This window comes from Hypanus sabinus, chromosome 20 (genome assembly GCF_030144855.1).
Source record: "Hypanus sabinus isolate sHypSab1 chromosome 20, sHypSab1.hap1, whole genome shotgun sequence".
NCBI classification, from domain to species: domain Eukaryota; kingdom Metazoa; phylum Chordata; class Chondrichthyes; order Myliobatiformes; family Dasyatidae; genus Hypanus; species Hypanus sabinus.
The window spans coordinates 345,868-365,316 of NC_082725.1; the positions used below are offsets into that span (position 1 = coordinate 345,868).

The 19,449-nt window shown below is 41.6% G+C and overlaps 1 protein-coding gene across 3 annotated transcripts in view; it reads right to left on the bottom strand.

The window, feature by feature from the left end:
- The window catches only part of hycc1 (hyccin PI4KA lipid kinase complex subunit 1), a 151,167-nt gene extending 131,885 nt beyond the window's left edge, over nucleotides 1–19,282 (bottom strand). For all 3 annotated transcript variants that reach the window (XM_059944922.1, XM_059944925.1, XM_059944923.1), the window contains exon 1: nucleotides 19,180–19,282. The gene's annotated coding sequence lies outside the window, so the exon portion shown is untranslated. The remainder of the gene's footprint in view (nucleotides 1–19,179) is intronic.
- Nucleotides 19,283–19,449: the final 167 nt, after the last annotated feature.

The following is a 19,449-nucleotide window of genomic DNA, read 5'->3' on the forward strand; positions in this document are numbered from 1 at the left end:
CAGACTGGTGGAGGGGCAGGTAGTGTTGCGGAGACAGGAAGACTGCAGAAGGACTTAGACAGATTAGGAGAATGGGCAAGAAAGTGGCAAATGAAATACATTGTTGGAAAATGCATAATGATATACTTTGGTAGTAGAAATAAATGTGCAGACTATTTTCTAAATGGGGAGAAAAAGCAAAAATCTGAAATGCAAAGGGATTCGGGAGCCCTTGTGCAGAACACTTTGAAGGTTGACTTGCAGGTTGAGTCGGTGGTGAGAAAGGCATTCATCTCCAAGAGGTCTAGAATACAAGAACAGGGATGTGATGCAAAGGTTTAATAAGGCACTGGTGAGGCCTCACCTTGAGTACTGTGGACAGTTTTGGGCTCCTCATCTAAGAAAAGATGTGCTGGCATTAGAAAAGGTCCAGAGGCAGTTCACAAGGACGACTCCAGGAATGAAAGAGTTATCACACGAGGAACGTTTGTTGGCTCTGGGTCTGTACTCGCCGGAATTTAGAAGGATGAGGGGGGATCTCATTCAAACCTTTTGACTGTTGAAAGGCCCAGACAGAGTAGATGTGGAAAGGATGTTTGCCATGGTGGGGGAGTCTAGGACAAGAAAGCACAGACTCACTATAGAGGGGCGTCCATTTAAAACAGAGATACAGAGAAATTTCTTTAGCCAGAAGGTGGCGAATTTGTGGAATTTGTTACTACAGGCAGCTGTGGAGACCAAGTCTTTACAAATATTTAAGGCAGAGGTTGATAGATTCTTGACTGTTCAAGGCAGGAAGGGATATGGTGAGAAGGCAGGATATTGGGGCTGAGAGGAATAATGGATCAGCTACGATGAAATGGCAGAGATGGGTCAAAGGATTAAATGGCCTAATTCTGCTCCGATATCTTATGATCTTATAATTTAAATGCAGTCTCAAAATTCCATGAAACTAAACTCCACCAACATTTGCTAGTTTCTATTGCTCAAAATGATTAATGTTATACAACCACCAATTTGATGTGAACTCTATAACAGTATACTTTGTAGTTCCTGGAATGCAAATTAGTAATGTTTCTGGCTACCAAGCAATCTAGAGGTTACAGCAGAATGACTGAAAGTGGCACATTTTAATCTTGGGTTTCACAGAGGGCAGCAATGCATGCATGCCGTATCTGGTTTCACACAGGACAGTAATGCATGCAGTACCAGGTTTCATAGAGCACAGGAATGCATCCTGCTGCAGCCTGAGAAAGTGGCATGACAAAGGCAAAGTAGATGGTTTTTAGGATTCAGAACTCCAGTATTCCTGTATTTTCAAATTAGCATATTTCTACACCGAGTCAACAGAAATGTCCATCTTTATTTTTGCAAATCTTCCCCTACAGAGCTGAGTCCCTTAAAACTTATGGGAAGGGAACCAAATTTTCTTCCCTACCCACCTCTCCCTCCACTTAACCTGCCACGAGGTAAACTACTGTGGAAACTGAAAGAAGCTACCTGACTCTACTGAGAGTCCAATGAAAAGCATATTCACAGAAACTTACCATTTATCATTCAGTATTTTTGAAACTTGTTTGATTGTCTGTGACAAAAATAGTTAAATGCTGGCAAATGCAAAACCAGCAAACAGCAGACCATTACTTCTACTGAAGCTCATTTTAATACAAGCGAGAAAATCTGATTTCAACCATAACCTCAAAGTTATATTTAGCCGAATTTCAAAATGTTAAAGATCAGTTATTGCATATTTGATTAACAAAGATGGCAGCACATTCAGGCACAATTCGCTCTCAGGGGCTAACAAAAGGTGTCTATCTTTTTTAAACGTCTTTTACAATCACAAAACAATGCTGGGCATGAAGCACGTGAAGTACTGCAGGTCAATCCCATCAGCAAGCTGCTCGTTGGTGGAGGAGCTGGATTTAGTATGGACTGTATTAGTGCCTGCTATGGGAAGACATTGAAGGCATTGGAATCAGTGCTCGTAAGTGGTGGGCAGTCCAACAGCGATTGATTGTCTTGGACATTTCTCTTGCGATTGCAAGACCTTATCGGACATTGATAATGTAAAACACAGCAAGTCCATTTCCCTTGTTTATTGTTGAAGCAGACAGCAGGGGAGCTACTTGGTCTCGGTTTTAGCAAGAACTAGGCCTCAAGCCACAAACATGCCTGATGAGGCAGTACAGAAGAGGAAATGCTGGAGGCAGTGTAGTGCTTCTTCCATGCTGGATTAGGGGCTGGCCGTTTCTGGCAATGCTGCCCTCCAGTATTCACTTAATGGATTGAGTGCATGGACTGGACTGCTGAGAACTGCTTGATCTTGTCAATAACACCCATGCACCATCTATTTACAAGACATCTTTATCAGAGACTTGGGTTTTTTTTTTGATTGACTATGTTTACTTGGTATCTATATGTGCTATTTGTGCCTAATGCACAATGCTGGACATTAAGCACTTAACGTACTGGAGGTCTATCCCATCAGCAAACCACCCATAGTATTTTTGTAGCTCTTCGCCCTTTTTGTAGCCAGACAAGCATATAGCAATAGTGGCTTCAGTTTTCATTTGAAGTAATACAACCAACAATCAGATTGGAATAGGGCTTTCTAATATGAAGTGTAAAGTCCACAGTTTAACTGTGTGCCACGTATTTTGGGTGGGCTTCGTTAATGATTTCCATTACTGTTAGAGTTCTAGATTTAATAATGCAATTTGATCTCAGGAAAACAGTGAGTTAACACACAAGAGATGTTACCTGACCTGCTGAGTTCCTCCAGAATTTTAAATGTGTTGATCCAGTTAATGAGCAAACAGTTTATTTACCTTTAGTGTTATTAATTGTAGGGATGGGTTTTGAAGTACTTACAGATCCATCACATCATTTCAAATACATTCTTAATTGGAGGAGATTGAAATCAAAACATGTATCACACAATTTCACAATGGCTAGAAAAACTTCTGTCAGATTATGCTTTCAATTTTTATCTTGCACAAAAGGGGACCTGAAATATCAGGGAATGTTTTTACATGCAATCTTGCCATGCATCAATTATTAATGCAATTTCCTTTTTAAACTTCCTGCATTAACATTTGTATTAACATTACACTGAGTAAAAATTTAAAGATTTAGCAAGTCAAAAAGGAACTGCAACAGAATAAGTGGGTGTACAAATATTTAAAATCAGAACAAAAAATATAAAGTAGAAATCTGCTCTTGTTCATTCTTCTTTCTTGGCTATGTTCATTTAAAATAACTATACTCCTTTTCGAATAGCCGTAGTTCTATACAGGTAGTCCTCGCGTTACGAATGTCCGACCTACGGACAACTTGTACTTACGAACCAAGGAAGGAGAACACTGTCCGCCATTTTAAGTCAGATCACGACGCCATTTTGTCATTGCCTTTGACACTGTGTTGAGTGTTTAACTTTGTATTTGGCTTAAATTTTTCTTAGTAAGATTCACTCTGACCCCACTCCCCTGTTCCGGTTGGCTGGTGGAGCAGTGAGATCAGCACTGGGCTCAAGAATGGAGGTTCCCGAGTTCGATGCAGTGACAGACCGCTCCTGTGCTGGGTTGATGTCAATCCAGTGACTTCTGTACCATCCATGCCGGGTTGATGTCAAGCTCACAACTTGACCTCATAAAAAAAAACACTGCTACCTCTAGTTTAAATTCCCACGCGGAATATTGTAGAGGATCAAATACCCAAACCTAGCACAGCCCCCACTTATCCCATTTAGCCTGTCTCAGTGCAGTGGTCCTTAGGACCAAGCAAACCTCAAGACCCGCCACCTGCAGTGTTTCTGTTCCATTGACGGGAAGCGATCATGATTGAAAATAAATTGGAAATAATAAAGCATTTGGAAAGAGGTGAAACGCCATTGGTCATTGGAAAAGCGTTAGGCTACAGTCGGTCAACGATCTGAACAATTTTAATGGTGAATGTGAAAGGCCCTGCCCCGATGAAAGCTACAATTATTACTAAGCAATGCAGTGGTTAATTATTGGAATACAAACATTTCTTAAGTGTTTTATGTGCATAGAAAGGTAAAATCTATACTATATACTAAGACAAACATTTGACTAACTGACGCTAAATAATACTGGATGTACTTGTTCCGACTTATGTACAAATCGAACTTAAAGACGAACTCAGGAATGGAACTCGTACGTAACCCGGTGACTTGCCTGTATATATTTGATTAAAATGCATTAAACTGTATATTTTCAGCATTAAATTAAGAAAGATAATGTAAATGAAATTATTTGTCCTTCTGTTATGACCATGTAAAGATGCAATTTTAGCAGCCAATAGTATCCAAAATGTCCACAAAATGCTAGTGGAACGCAGCAGGCCAGGCAGCATCAGGGTCCTGACGAAGGGTCTTGGCCCGAAACGTCGACAGTGCTTCTTCCTATAGATGCTGCCTGGGCCTGCTGTGTTCCACCAGCATTTTGTGTGTGTTGCTTGAATTTCCAGCATCTGCAGGTTTCCTCGTGTTTGCTTTTCAGTATCCAAAATGTTATCTTCACAAGTAACAAACCTAGATACAATCAAAATTACCACAAATCAGAAATGATGTTAAAATTTCTTACTTTTGAACTTCGTGTAAACATCAGCACATTTTGCTGTTAAGTTCCATCAAATTTCCTGTGCAAATCTAAAAGTTCCAAACTTGCCAGCCAAAAATTCCCTGACTGCATAACTAAAATGTGATGATTCCTCAGCACTTATATTGCAGGAAAACCACCAGCTAAACTCATAAGGGAGAATGAGGCAGTCATAGATGAAAGCTACAGAGAGGTAGTCACACCTAGGCTGCCAGAAGCAGGTCGTTGGGTGACAGTCCGAGGTGGGGGAAGCAAAGGGGAGTAGACAGGTAATGCAGAGCACTCCTGTAGCCATTTCCCTGAATAATAAGTTTACCATCCTGGATACTGTTGGCGAGGACGACTGACCAAGTGTGAGCCACGGTGGCAGGGCCTCTGGCACTGTCTGACCCTGTGGTGCAGAAGGATGGGACAGAGAAGAGGAGAGCTGTCATCTTTGGAGACTCTATAGTCAGGGGAGCAGACAGGAGATTTTGTGGACGTGACAAGGACACGCGCATGGTTTGTTGCCTCCTGGGTGCCAGGGTCCGGGATGTCTCTGACCGGGTGCGTGACATCCCACTACAAGAGGGAAAGCAACCAGAAGTCGTGATACATCTTGGTACCAACGACATAGGCAGGAAAAGGGATGAGGTCCTGAAGTGTAAGTTTCGGGAACTAGGCTGAAGAACAGGACCTCAAGGGTGGCGTTCTCAGGATTGCTGCCAGTGCTGTGTGATAGTGATGGTAAGAATTGGAGGAGATGGCTGAGGAGTTGGTGCAGGGGGCAGGGTTTTAGACTTTCGGATCATTAGGATCTCTTCTGGGGAAGGTGGGACCTGTACAGATTGGATGGGTTGCACATGAACTTGAGCAGGAGCAATATCCTTGCAGGTAGGTTTGCTAGCATGGTTCGGGAGTGTTTAAACTAATTTGCAAGGGGGATGGGATCCGGAGTGATAGAGCAGTGAAAGAAGTGCATGGAGTAAAGCCAGATCTAACATATAGAGAGGCTTTGAGGAAAGAGCAGCAGAATAAAGTGTATAAAGGTAGTAAGGTAGAAGGGATAAAGTGTGTGTACTTCAAAGCAAGAAGCATCAGGAACAAAGGTGATGAACTGAGAGCTTGGATACATACATGGAATTATGATGTAGTGGCCATTACAGAGTCTTGGCTAGCACCAGGGGAGGAATGGATTCTCAATATTCCTGGATTTCATTGCTTTAAAAGGGATAGAGGGGGGGGAAGGGGAGAAGGGGTGGCATTACTGGTCAGGGATACTATTACAGCTACAGAAAGGGTGGGAAATGTAGCAGGATCCTCTTTTGAGTCAGTATGGGTGGAACTCAGGAACAGGAAGGGAGCAGTTACTGTATTGGGAGTATTCTATAGGCCCCCTGGTAGCAGCAGAGATACTGGGGAGCAGATTGGGAGGCAGGTTTTGGAAAGGTGCCAAAATAACGGGGTTGTTATCATGGGCGACTTTAACTTCCCTAATATTAATTGGCACCCAATTAGTTCCAATGGTTTAGATGGGGCAGAGTTTGTTCAGGGTGTCCTGGACAGATTCCTGTCACAGTATGTTGACAGGCCGACTAGGGAGAATGCCATACTAGATCTAGTATTAGGTAACGAACCGGGTCAAGTCACAGATCTGTCAGTGGGTGAGCATCTGGGGGACAGTGATTGCTGCTCCCTGGCCTTTAGCGTTATCATGGAAAAGGATAGAATCAGAGAGGACAGGAAAATTTTTAATTGGGGAAGGGCAAATTATGAGGCTATAAGGCTAGAATTTGCGGGTGTGAATTGGGATGATGTTTTTGCAGGGAAATGTACTATGGACATGTGGTCGATGTTTAAGGATCTCTTGCAGGATGTTAGGGATAAATCTGTCTCGGTGAGGAAGATAAAGAATGGTAGGGTGAAGGAACCATGGGTGACAAGTGAGGTGGAAAATCTAGTCAGGTGGAAGGAGGCAGCGTACATGAGGTTTAGGAAGCAAGGATCAGAAGGGTCTATTGAGGAATATAGGGTAGCAAGAAAGCAGCTTAAGAAGGGGCTGAGAAGAGCAAGAAGGGGGCATGAGAAGGCCTTGGCGAGTAGGGTAAAAGAAAACCCCAAGGCATTCTTCAATTATGTGAAGAACAAAAGGATGACAGGAGTGAAGGTAGGACAGATTAGAGAAAAAAGTGGGAAGATGTGCCTGAAGGCTGTGGAAGTGAGCGAGGTCCTCAATGAATACTCCTCTTCAGTATTTACCCATGAGAGGGAACTTGATGACGATGAGGACAATATGAGTGAGTTTGACGTTCTGGAGCATGTTAATATTAAGGGAGAGGAGGTGTTGGCGTTGTTAAAATACATTAGGATGGATAAGTCCCTAGGGCCTGATGGAATATTCCCCAGGCTGCTCCACGAGGCGAGGGAAAAGATTACTGAGACTCTGGCTAGGATCTTTATGTCCTCGTTGTCCACGGGAATGGTACCGGAGGATTGGAGGGAGGTGAATGTTTTCTCCTTGTTCAAAAAAGGTAGTAGGGATAGTCCGGGTGATTACAGACCAGTGAGCCTTACGTCTGTGGTGGGAAAGCTGTTGGAAAAGATTCTTAGAGATGGGATCTATGGGCATTTAGCAAATCATGGTCTGATCAGGGACAGTCAGCATGGCTTTGTGAAGAGCAGATTGTGTCTAACAAGCCTGATAGAGTTCTTTGAGGTGGTGACCAGGCATATAGATGTGGGTAGTGCAGTGGATGTGATCTACATGGATTTTAGTAAGGCATTTCACAAGGTTCCATACCATAGGTTTATTCAGAAAGTCAGAATGCATGGGATCCAGGGAAGTTTGGCCAGGTGAATTCAGAATTGGCTTGCATGCAGAAGGCAGAGGGTTGTGGTGGAGGGAGTATATTCAGATTGGAGGGTTGTGACTAGTGGTGTCCCACAAGGATCTGTTCTGGGACCTCTACTCTTTGTGATTTTTATTAACCTGGATGTGGGAGTAGAAGAGTGGGTTGGCAAGTTTGCAGACTACTCAAAGATTGGTGGTGTCGTAGATAGTGTAGAGGATTGTCGGAGATTGCAGTGAGACATTGATAGGATGCAGAAGTGGGCTGAGAAGTGGCAGATGGAGTTCAACCTGGAAAAGTGTGAGGTGGTACACTTTGGAAGGACAAACTCCAAGGCAGAGTATAAAGTAAATGGCAGGTTACTTGGTAGCATGGAGGAGCAGAGGGATTTGGGGGTACATGTCCACAGATCCCTGAAAGTTGCTTCACAGGTAGATAGGGTAGTTAAGAAAGCTTATGGGGTGTTAGCTTTCATAAGTCAAGGGACAGAGTTTAGGAGACACAATATAATGATGCAGCTCTATAAAACTCTGGTTAGGCCACACTTGGAGTACTGTGTCCAGTTCTGGTCACCTCACTATAGGAAGGATGTGGAAGCATTGGAAAGGGTACAGAGGAGATTTACCAGGATGCCGCCTGGTTTAGAGAGAATGGATTATGATCAGAGATTAAGGGATCTAGGGCTTTACTCTTTGGAGAGAAGGAGAATGAGAGGAAACATGATAGAGGTATACAAGATATTAAAAGGAATAGACAGAGTGGACTGCTAGCACCTCTTCCCCAGGGCACCACTGCTCAGTACAAGAGGACATGGTTTTAAGGTAAGGGGAGGGAAGTTCAAGGGGGATATTAGAGGAAGGTTTTTCACACAGAGAGTGGTTGGTGCGTGGAATGCACTGCCTGAGTCAGTGGTAGAGGCAGATACACTAGTGAAGTTTAAGAGACTGCTGGACAGGTATATGGAAGAATTTAAGGTGGGGGGTTATATGGGAGGCAGGGTTTGAGGGTCGGCACAACATTGTGGGCCAAAGGGCCTGTAATGTGCTGTACTATTCTATGTTCTAAACCTGGTGCTGGAAGACTGTACCTATTAATTTCAAAGAGGTAGATCCGAAAGATATATAGTCCCATTTTCCGCAAACCAGGAACTGGTTGTTACGGCAGGTAAGCTCAATAACCATTGAGATGACATTGAAAGTCCAAATTGCTTTGATCATTTTTAGATATAATTCTGATGCGTTTGGAAAGCAAGGAGAGCAATTCTTTCTTACTTTTGCTTTGCACAATGCCCCCCTCCAGTGCCTGTTTCTGTACTGTGCATACATGCTAGGAGGGAAAGCAGTTTACAGGTTAAAGAGACTAATTCAGGCTAAGAGGTTAATTGCTAATTCATTCATTCCTTTACCTTAATGAAGCAACTGAAGAACATTTTAGTTTCTAAGATTGGAACATACAAGAAAATGCCATTTAGCCCATCAAGTCTGCTCTGCCATTTAATCATGGCTGATCCTCTTTTCCCCTCCTCAGCCCCACACCTCTGCCTTCTCCCCATAACCTTTGACACCATTTCAAATCAAGAACCTGTCAAGCTCTGTCTTAAATACACCCAACAACCTGGCTTCCACAGCTGCCTGTAGTAATAAATTCCATAAATTCACCACCCTCTAGTTATAGAAATTTCTCTGTAGCTCTGTTTTAAATGGGTGCCTCTCTATCCTGAAGCTGTGACGTCTTGTCCTACATTCCCCCATCATGGGAAGCATCTTTTCCACATCTACTTTGTCTAGGCATTTCAATATTTGAAAAGTTTCAATAAGATCTCACCTCGTGCTTCTAAATTCCAGCAAGTACAGATCCAGAGCCATCAAACGTTCCTCATGATAAGGTGGAAGTAATAAAGCGATCAGAAAAAGGTGAAACGCCATCAGTCATTGGAAAAGCGTTAGGCTACAGTCGGTCAACGATCTGAACAATTTTAATGGTGAATGTGAAAGGCCCTGCCCCGATGAAAGCTACAATAATTACTAAGCAATGCAGTGGTTAACTTATTGAAAAACATATGTTTCTTAAGTGTTTTATATGCATAGAAAAGTAAAATATGTACTATATACTAAGAAAAACGTTTAACTAACTGACGCTAAATAATACCAGATGTACCTGTTCCGACTTCAAATCCGGCTTAAAGACGGACTCAGGAATGGAACTCATTCATAACCTGGGGACTGCCTGTACTTTTAAGTCATTTCTAGATTACTTATAATACCTAACACAATGTAAATGCTATGTAAATAGTTGTTATATTGTATTGTTTAGGGAATAATGACAAGAAAAAATAGTCTGTACATGCTCAAGCAACGAGTGCTGGAGAGAGAACTTCCGGGTTTTCCCAATTCGCGCATGCAGAATCCGCGGATAAGGAGGGCCAACTGAATACAACATCCACTACATCCCCTTTATCTAACCAACTTGTAATCTCCTCAAAGAATTCCGACAGGCTCGTCAGGCAAGTTTTTCCTTTAAGGAAGCCATGCTGAATTTGTCCTACCTTGTCCTATGTCACCAAGTATTCAATAACCTCATCCTTAACAATTGATTCCAACATCTTCCCAACCACTGAGGTCGGGCTAATTGGTTTATAATTTCCTTTCTGCTGCCTTCCTCCTTTCTTAAAGAGTGAAGTGACATTTACAATTTTCCAGTCCTCTAGCACCAGGCCAGAGACCAATGGTTTTTGAAAGACAATTACTAATGCCACCACAATCTCTACCGCTACCTCTTTCAGAACCCTAGGGTGCAGTTCATCTGGTCCGGGTGACTTCTGTACCCATAAGTCTTGGTAACTGCACTCATTTCTCTTCCCTCAACCCTTCAACATCTAGTGCACCTCTAGTGTCTTCCACAGTGAAGACTGATGCAAAATACTCATTTAGTTCATCCACCTCCTCTTTGTCCACCATCATTATTTCTCTGGCCCCTTTTTCTCGCAGTGCTATATCCATTCTCATCTCTCTTATTTTTTAAATACTTAAAAAAGCTTTTATTATCCACTTTGATAATGTTTTCTAGCTTGCTTTCATATTTCATCTTTTTCTTCCTAATGATTCTTAAATTGCTTTCTATGGGTTATTAAAAGCTTCCCAATCCTCCATTTTCCCACTAAATTTTGCTTGTTGTGTGCCCTCTTATTTGCTTTCACATTAGTTTTGACTTCCCTTGTCAGCCATGGTTGTATTATTTTGCCATTTGCGTATTTCTTTGTTTTTGGAATATATTTATACTACATCTTACTAACTTTTCCCAGAAACTCACATCATTGCTGCTCTGCTGACATCCCTGCCCACACCTCCTTCCAATTTAATTTGGCTAACTCCTCTCTCACGCCACTGTAATTTCCTATACTCCACTAAAGTACTGCTAAGTCAGACTTACTTTCTTCTCATCAAATTTCAAGTTGAACGCAATCATTTTGATTGTACCGTGGAGAGCATTCTGACAGGCTGCATCACTGTCTGGTATGGAAGGACTACTGCACAGGACCGAAAGAAGCTGCAGAAGGTTGTAAATCTAGTCAGCTCCACCTTGGGAGCCTACAAAGTACCCAGGACATCTTCAGGGAGCGGTGTCTCAGAAAGGCAGCGTCCATTATTAAGGACCCCCAGCACCCAGGGCATGCCTTTTTCCTCACTGTTACCATCAAGTAGGAGATACAGAAGCCTGAAGGCACACACTCAGCGATTCAGGAACAGCTTCTTCCTTTCTGCCATCCGATTCCTAAATGGACATTGAAGCTGTGGATACTAGTTTGCTTTATTTTAAATATACAGTATTTCTGTTTTTTGCACATTTTTTAAAATCTATTCAATACACAGAATTGATTTACTTGTTTATTATGTTTCATTTTATTTATTATTTTTTCTCTCTCTGGTAGATTATGTATTGTATTACTGCTGCTGCTAAGTTAACAAATTTCATGTCATGTGCCAGTGATGAGAAACCTGATTCTGATCACTGTCTCCCAAAGGTTCCTTCACCTTAAGCTCCCTAATTCCGTAATTGCTTCTAGTTTATTGCATAACAGCAAGCCAGTACAGTGATCCCATAGTAAACTCAATGACAAACTGCTCTAAAAAGCTGTCTTATAGGCATTCAACAAATTCACTCTTGAGATCCATTACCAACCTGATTTTCCCAATCTGCATGTTAAAATATCCCACGACTATCATAACATTACCCTATTGTCATGTCTTTCTATTTTCATTGTAATCTGTAGTCCACATCTCCTAGCTACTGTTTGGAGGGCTGTATATAACTGCCTTCAGGATCCTTTTGCCCTTGCAGTTTCTTAACTCAACCCTCAAGGATTCAACATCTTCCAATCCGGTGTCTTATCTTCCTAATGATTTGATGCCATTCTTTACCAGCAGAGCCACACCACTCCCTCTGCCGACCATCCAATCCATCCAATACAATAGGTAACTTTGGACATTCTGCTCCCAATTACAACCATCCTTCAGCCACAATTCAGTGATGGCCACAGCATCATACCCAACAATCTGTAAAAGTACAGTAAGAAAATACACTTTATTTCTTATACTCTGTGCATTGAGATATAACACTTCGAGTACTGTATTTACTACCCTTTTTGATTCTGCATCCCTAATGCACTGATATTTTGCCATTTGTGTATTTATTTGCTGGCTGCATTTAGCCTGTCCTTCCTGACAGTCTGACTGCATGCAATCTCTATCTTTGTTTTTTTAAACCATCCATCCTATCCCGATTCCTTTCACTCCTGTTTTCATTTCAGCTCTGTTTCTGTGTTCCTTTTAAACACAGCAGGGCCTTGATTTTGCATTCCCTTAAACACACTACATTATTTTTCATGGGCCTTTTAAGCTCTGGAATCACTGTAAAACATCATACTGCTGTATAACATATAAAAAAATTAAATAAAAGTGCTTGAGGGTATTATTTGAGAAATATCTAGTAGTCATGAAAGTCTTCCAGTCTAGCATCGCCAAACATCCTGAGGATGCCAGATTTTTGGAGTTCTACCATAGCTAATTTATTCTAAATTTATCGCTTGCGTTATTTTTAAGTGGAAAAGTTTGAAATGCAATCAAGAAGCTGTATCATTAAACTATTTTAAGGAAGGGGTATCCTTATTCAGTAATGACATAAAATGTTTCCCATTATGGTTTGAAAATCAGCTGTAGCATGTTCAGTGCTTCAAACATTCAATGAGTCACTAAAAAGAAATGTTGCACTCAAAATGAGTATCTCCAAAATGTTAATAATTGTTCATGCTTGCTTTCAAGAATGGTAGCAATTAAGAAGATAACTAATCACTCAATCCATGAGTGAACAGGTAATTTCCTACTCCTAAAGTATATTGTTTAATTCAGTGTATCTCTTTCTTCCAGTCCACTTGTGCCATCTGTCAATACTAAGGAATCAAGTAAGAACTATTTCTGATGTTAATTACCCTGAATTCATACTATTAAATATCAATGTATCAGGCACAGTTTATTCAATCTAGTTTGTAAAGTTAAACATATAACATTCAAAGTTAAACCTATCACATTTCAGTTCAAGAAAAATCACAGCTAGTGAGATAAACAACTATTGGAAAAGTGGATTTAGACACCTTGCATTGAAAGGCTAACAAAATCCATGAAAACAAGGAATCCAGAAAAAGCAAGCAAAGTCAATTTTAAATAACTAACAACACTATTGCTCCAAATGTTTATCCAAAAATTCATTTAGCTGCTACCTTATTTTTACTTTAGTGAGCTAAAGCTAATGATGTGAATTTCTTACAAATGAAAACAAGCAAAAGAACATACTATCAAACACGAAGGCATGGTGGCACCTCTACCTTCTTAAACATTTTACAAAGATTTGGCATGCCATCTAAAACGTTGACAAACTTCTACAAATGCATGGTGGAGAGTATCCTAACTGGCTGAATCACTGTCTGAAAACACCAATGTCCTTGAATAGAAAATCCTACAAAAGATCATGGATGCAGCTCAGTCCATCACAGCCTTTCCCACCATTAAGCACATCTATAAGAAGTACTGTCATAGGAAAGCAACATCCATCATCAAGGGCCCCCACCATCCAAGCCATACTTTTTACTTGCTGTTACCTTCAAGAAAGAGGTATAAGAGCCTTAGGTCCCACACCACACCAGGTTCCACAACAGTTATTACCCCTCAACCATCAGGCTCCTGAATCAGAGTGGATAACTTTATTCACCCCAACAATGAGGTCCCAAATGATTCCACAAACTTTCAAGGACTCTACAACACCTATTCTTAATATTATTACTTACTTATCTATTTCTACTTGGTTTTTCTTTTTGTATTTGCAATATTTGTTCTCTTTTACACATTGGTTGTTTGACTATCTTTGTGTGTTTTTTTTAAATTCTATTGTATTGAGGAATTCAAAGTTCAAAGTAAATTTATTAACAAAGTACGCATGTCCCCAAATACTCCACTGAGATGTATTTTCTTGCAGGCATTCACAGTAGAACAAAGAAATACAATAGAATCAGAGCAGAGGAGGTAGCATTGCTCTGTTGGTAAAAAAATGAAATCAAATCATTAGAAAGAAGTGACTTAGGGTCAGAAGATGGTGAATCATTGTGGATAGAGCTAAGGAACTGCAAGGGTAAAAAGTCCCTGATGGAAGTTATATACAGACTCCAAAACAGTAGTAAAGATATGGTCAAAAAAATACAATGGGAGATAGAAAATGCATGACAAAAAGGCAATGTTACAACAGTCATGGGGGATTTCAATATGCAGATAGATTGGGAAAATCAGGTTGCTGCTGGATTCCATGGAGAATTTCTAGAATCCTATGAGATGGCTTTTTAAGAGCAGCTCATGGTTGAACCCAATAGAGGATCAGCTACTCTGGATTGGTTATTGTGCAATGAACCAGAATGGTTTAGAGAGCTTAAGTTAAAAGAACCCTTAAGGGCAAGTGATCATAAAATAATCGATTTCACATTGAAATTTGAGGAGAGCTTAAATCAGATGTATCAGTATTATAGTGATGTAAAGGGAATGAATCACAGTGGCTTGACAGAGGAGTTTTCCAGAACTGACTAGAAAAGAACACTGGCAGGGATGACAGCAGAGCAGCAATGGCTGGAATTTTTGGAAGCAATTTGGAAGGCACAAGATATATGCATCCCAAAGAGGAAGAAGTATTCTCAAGGCAAGATGACACAAGTGTGGTTACCAAGAGAGTTAAAGCCAGCATAAAAGCCAAAGAGAAGGCACATAACAGAGAAAAAAATTAGTTGGAAGTTAGAGGATTGGGAAGATTTTAAAAACTAACAGAAGACAACTAAGAAAAAAGTCATTAAGAAAGTAAAGATGGATTGCAAAAGTAAGCTGACCAATAATATTAAAGAGAATACCAGAAGTTTCTTTAGATACATAAAGTGTAAAAGAGAGGTGGGTGTGACTATCAGACCACTGGAAAACGATGCTGGAGAAGTAGTAATGGGGGACAAGGAAATGGCTAACAAACTGAATAAATATTTTACATCAGTCTTCACTAAGGAAGACATCGGCAGTGTGGTGGAAGTTCTAGATGTCAGGGGTCACAAAGTAAGTGATGTTACCATTACCAGGGAGAAGTTTCTTGAGAAACTGAAAGGTCTGAAGGTAGATAAGTCTCCTGGACCAGAAAATGTACACCCCAGGATTCTGAAAGAAGTGGCTGAAGAAATCGTTGAGGCATTAGTAATGATCTTTCAAGAATCGCTAGATTCTGGAATGGTTCTGGAAAACTGGAATATTGCAAATGACATTCCACTCTTCAAGAAGGGGGAGAGGCAAAAGAAAGGAAGTTATAGGCCAGTTAGTCTGACCTCTGTGGTTGGGAAGATGTTGGAGCTGATTGTTAAGATGTGGTTTTGAGATACTAGGAGGCACATGATAAAATAGGGCATAGTCAGCATGGTTTCCTCAAGGGAAAATCTTGCCTGATAAATCTATTGGAATTCTTTGAAGAAATAACAAGCAGGATAGACAAAGGAGATTCAATGGATGTTGTGTACTTGGATTTTCAGAGGGCCTTTGACAAGGTGCCACATGAGGTTGCTCAACAAGCTACGAGCCCATGCTATTACAGGAAGATTCTAGCATGGACAAAGCAGTGGCTGACTGACAGGAAGCACTGTGGGAATAAAGGGAGCCTTTTCTGACTGGCTGCCAGTGACTAATGGTGTTCCACAAGGTTCTGTTGGGACCGATTCTTTTTACATTATATGCCAACCACTTGGGTGATGGAATTGATGGTTTTGTTGCAAAGTTTGCAGATGATACGAAGACAGGTGGACAGGCAGGAAGCTTTGGGGAAGTAGAGAGGCTGCAGAAGGACTTAGATTTGAAGAATGGGCAAAGAACTGGCAGTAGGAATCCAGTGTCGGGAAGTGTATGTTCATGCACTTTGGTAGAAGAAATAAAAGAGTTGACTATTTCCTAAATGGAGAGAAAATACTGAGCTCTGAGGCTCAAAGAGACTTGGAGTCCCTGTGTAGGATTCCCCAAAGGTTACTTTGCAGGTTGAATCTGTGGTGAGGACAGCAAATGCGTGTTAGCATTTATTGCAAGTGGACTAGAATAGAAAAGCAAGAGTGAAATGTTGACACTTTATAAAGGACTGATGAGGCCTTACTTGGTGAACTTACTGATGAACCTGATGAGCAGTTTTGGGTGCCTTATCTTAGAAATGATGTGCTGAAACTGGAAAGGTTTCAAAGGAGGTTCATAAAAATGATTCCAGGATTGAATGGCTTGTCATATGAACAGCAATTGATGGCTTTGGGCCTGTATTCATTGGAATTCAGAAGAATGAGGGGTGACTTAATTGAAATCTATAGAATGATGAAAGTGATTGATAGAGTAGATGTGGAGAGGATGTTTCCTATGGTGGAAGAGTCTAACACCAAAGTGTCCTTTTAGAACAAAAATGAGCAGGAATTCTTTTATCTGTGGAATTTGTTGCCATGGGCAGCAGTGGCGGTCAAGTCTTTCTGTATATTTAAGGAAGAGATTGATAGATTCTTGATTGGTCAGGAGACTGGGGCTGAGGAAAAATGGATCAGCCATGATGAAATGGCGGAACAGACTCAATAGGCCAAATGGCCTAATTATGCTTCTATATCTTATGGTCTTAATCAATGGAAAACTACACACAAAGACTGATAAGCAACCAATGTATAAAAGACAAACTTCATTTGCTCCCTCACTGAACTGATCCCATAACCTAACTCATGTTTTTGATACTTATTGCTTATTTATTTATTATCAGTATTTCATTTTTCTTTTCGTTTTGCAGTTTGTTGTCTTTTACACATTTGTTGTTTATCTGTCCTGTTGGGTGCTGTCTTCCATTGATTCTATTATGTTTCTTAGATTTACTGTGTATGCTCGCAAGAAAATGAATCTCAGCATTGTACATGGTGGCACATGTACTTTTGATAATAACTTTACTTGGAATTGAAATAAATGCAAGAAATACTGTTTTGGAATTTTAACAAGTTCCACCCCCAACTTAATAAAGTAATTATATTTAAGTCATTACATTTTTTTAAACTTACATGTATTATGAGCAGTTTAAACACTTTCACTTTATTTAGGACAAACCAAAAATTGTAATAGAAGGGTGGCCACATTCTGGAAGGGTTATATAATTCCAGGAGGAAATTCTGAACTCTAGTTGTTAAATACTTAAGCAGCATCTTACACAACCTGCTGAAGAATCAGTAGATCTCACAGCATTGACAGAAATGACAATGTTTTGAGGTAGACCCTTCATCAGAATTGGAAAGGAAGCGGGGGGAGACACCAGAATAAGGTGGTGAGGAACAAGGACAGGCTAGCGGTGATCAGTGAAGCCTGACAGATGGGTGGGAGAGAAATGATGAAGAAAGAAGCTGGGAATTGATAAATGGAAAAGGTCAAAGAATCTGATTGGAGAGGAGAGCAGACCAGGAGAAGAGGCAGAAGGGGACCACATTGGGGAATTGAAGACGAGTGAAGGGAGATGGGAAAAAATTACCGGAAGTTGAAGAAATCAAAGTTCATGCCAGCAGGTTGGACACTACTCAGACAGAATCTGATTTGCTGCTCCTCTGCCAAGTGTGGCCTCATTGTGGCAGAAGAGGCCATGTTTGTGGATGAATAGGAATGGTGATTTGGAATTAAAATGGTTGGCCACCAGGAAATTCCACTTGATAAAACTGTCCCCAGATTTACATTGGCTCTCATCAATGTTGAGGAGGCTGCATTGGGAGCATTCAATACAGAAGACCCCAACAGATTCAAGGGTGAAGTGTTGCCTCACCTGGAAGGGTTGTATGAGGCCCTGAGGGAGAAGGAGAATAGGTAGGTGTAGTATTTTTTGTCACTTGCAGGAATATGTGCCAGGAGGGAGATTAGAGAGACGGGACAAATGGACAAGGGTATCATGGAGGGACTGATCCCTGCAGAAAGTTTGGTGGGGGGGGGGGAAGTAAAAACATGTTTGGTGGTAGAAACCCATTGAAGATGATAGAAGTTACCACGAGTGATGTGTTTCATGAGGAGGCTCATGGGGTGGTAGATGAGGACAAAAGGAACTCTGTCCCTGTTAAGAATGGTGAGGATAGATTGGCAAATCATTGTCGAGATCTGCAATATTTAATCAAAAACAGTATTTTTACTACTTTTGCAGAGACATTTTAGGTGAGAGATGACCTTGGGGCAAGTTTTGTTTTACACAAAGAGTAGTAGGTACCTGGAATGAACTGGCTGAGGTGATGGTACAGGCAGATACATTAGGGACTTTTAACAGATGTTTAGATAGGCACATGGATGTGACGAAAATGGAAGGATATGGACATTGAGTAGGCATAACTCCTCTTCCTACTATAAAGTTTATGAGCAACAATTGAATTTCAATATAATCAATATCTTGCACCTCTAGCTTTATCGATCCTGCCAGATACTGTATTGGGTGACTTCATTTATTGCGAGGTTACATTACAGCAAAGGACACGCAGACACAAGAATCAAAAGCAATAGACTCCCAAGCCTGTTCCGTCGTTTGACAGTTTCCGCCTGCGCAAACCACCTACCCCTAACAGTTTCTTGATCGATCAGGGCATCAAAGCTTATGGCCAGAAGGCAAGTGTATGGGGTTGAATGGGATCCGGAATCAGGCATGATGGAATGGCGGAGTAGATTCTATGGGCTGAATGGCCTAATTCTGCTCCTATGTCATAATCTAACTTCCTACCGCGCCTACCCCATCACATTGTTTATTAAGTACCTCCTCTACTTGTGCCTTGCTCAGGGACGCTGCCTGAGCTATTGATCGAGTTCGGCAGTTCTAGGCACTCACGGCCACCGAGTAAGGTCTCTGCCATCTGCGTTTCGATCCCCTCAAAACTTGACACAGCTCTTGCTTTTCTTCTCGGCATGGGGTCGCCCAGGAAGCTCAGCCTCTCCGGCCGACAACAACTCTGCAGCCACACCACTCGATCACTCACAACTTCGGTGAAACAGCAACATGAAACCGCCAACAGCGGGCAACTCCTTCGGGGAAGAGGCAGCCCCCATCGCATCAGAGTGTCTGTCGCCTGCCCCTCCACAACCTTCAGCGCTGCTCCCTCAAACCCCGAACCCAATCCCGACACTGACACCACCACCACCCATCCAACTTGTTCAACGACTACTCACCTCCGCCCAGGCTGTGAGACACCTCCACCCTCCTCAGTCCGCCCGTACACAGCCACTATCCCGCCGCCTCGGGCCGATCTTCCCTCACTCGCTCCCACCCAGCGCTCCGTCTGATCATTGGCAGCCGGAAACATCCAATCGCCTCGCGTCATTGGAGGGAGAAACCAATGGAGGAGAGATACGTCAAATGGGCGGTGCCAGCAGTCCATCCATCATCCGAAGACAAGAGGCTGTGCTGGTGAATGGGTTGGGATATCACGGATGTGACCG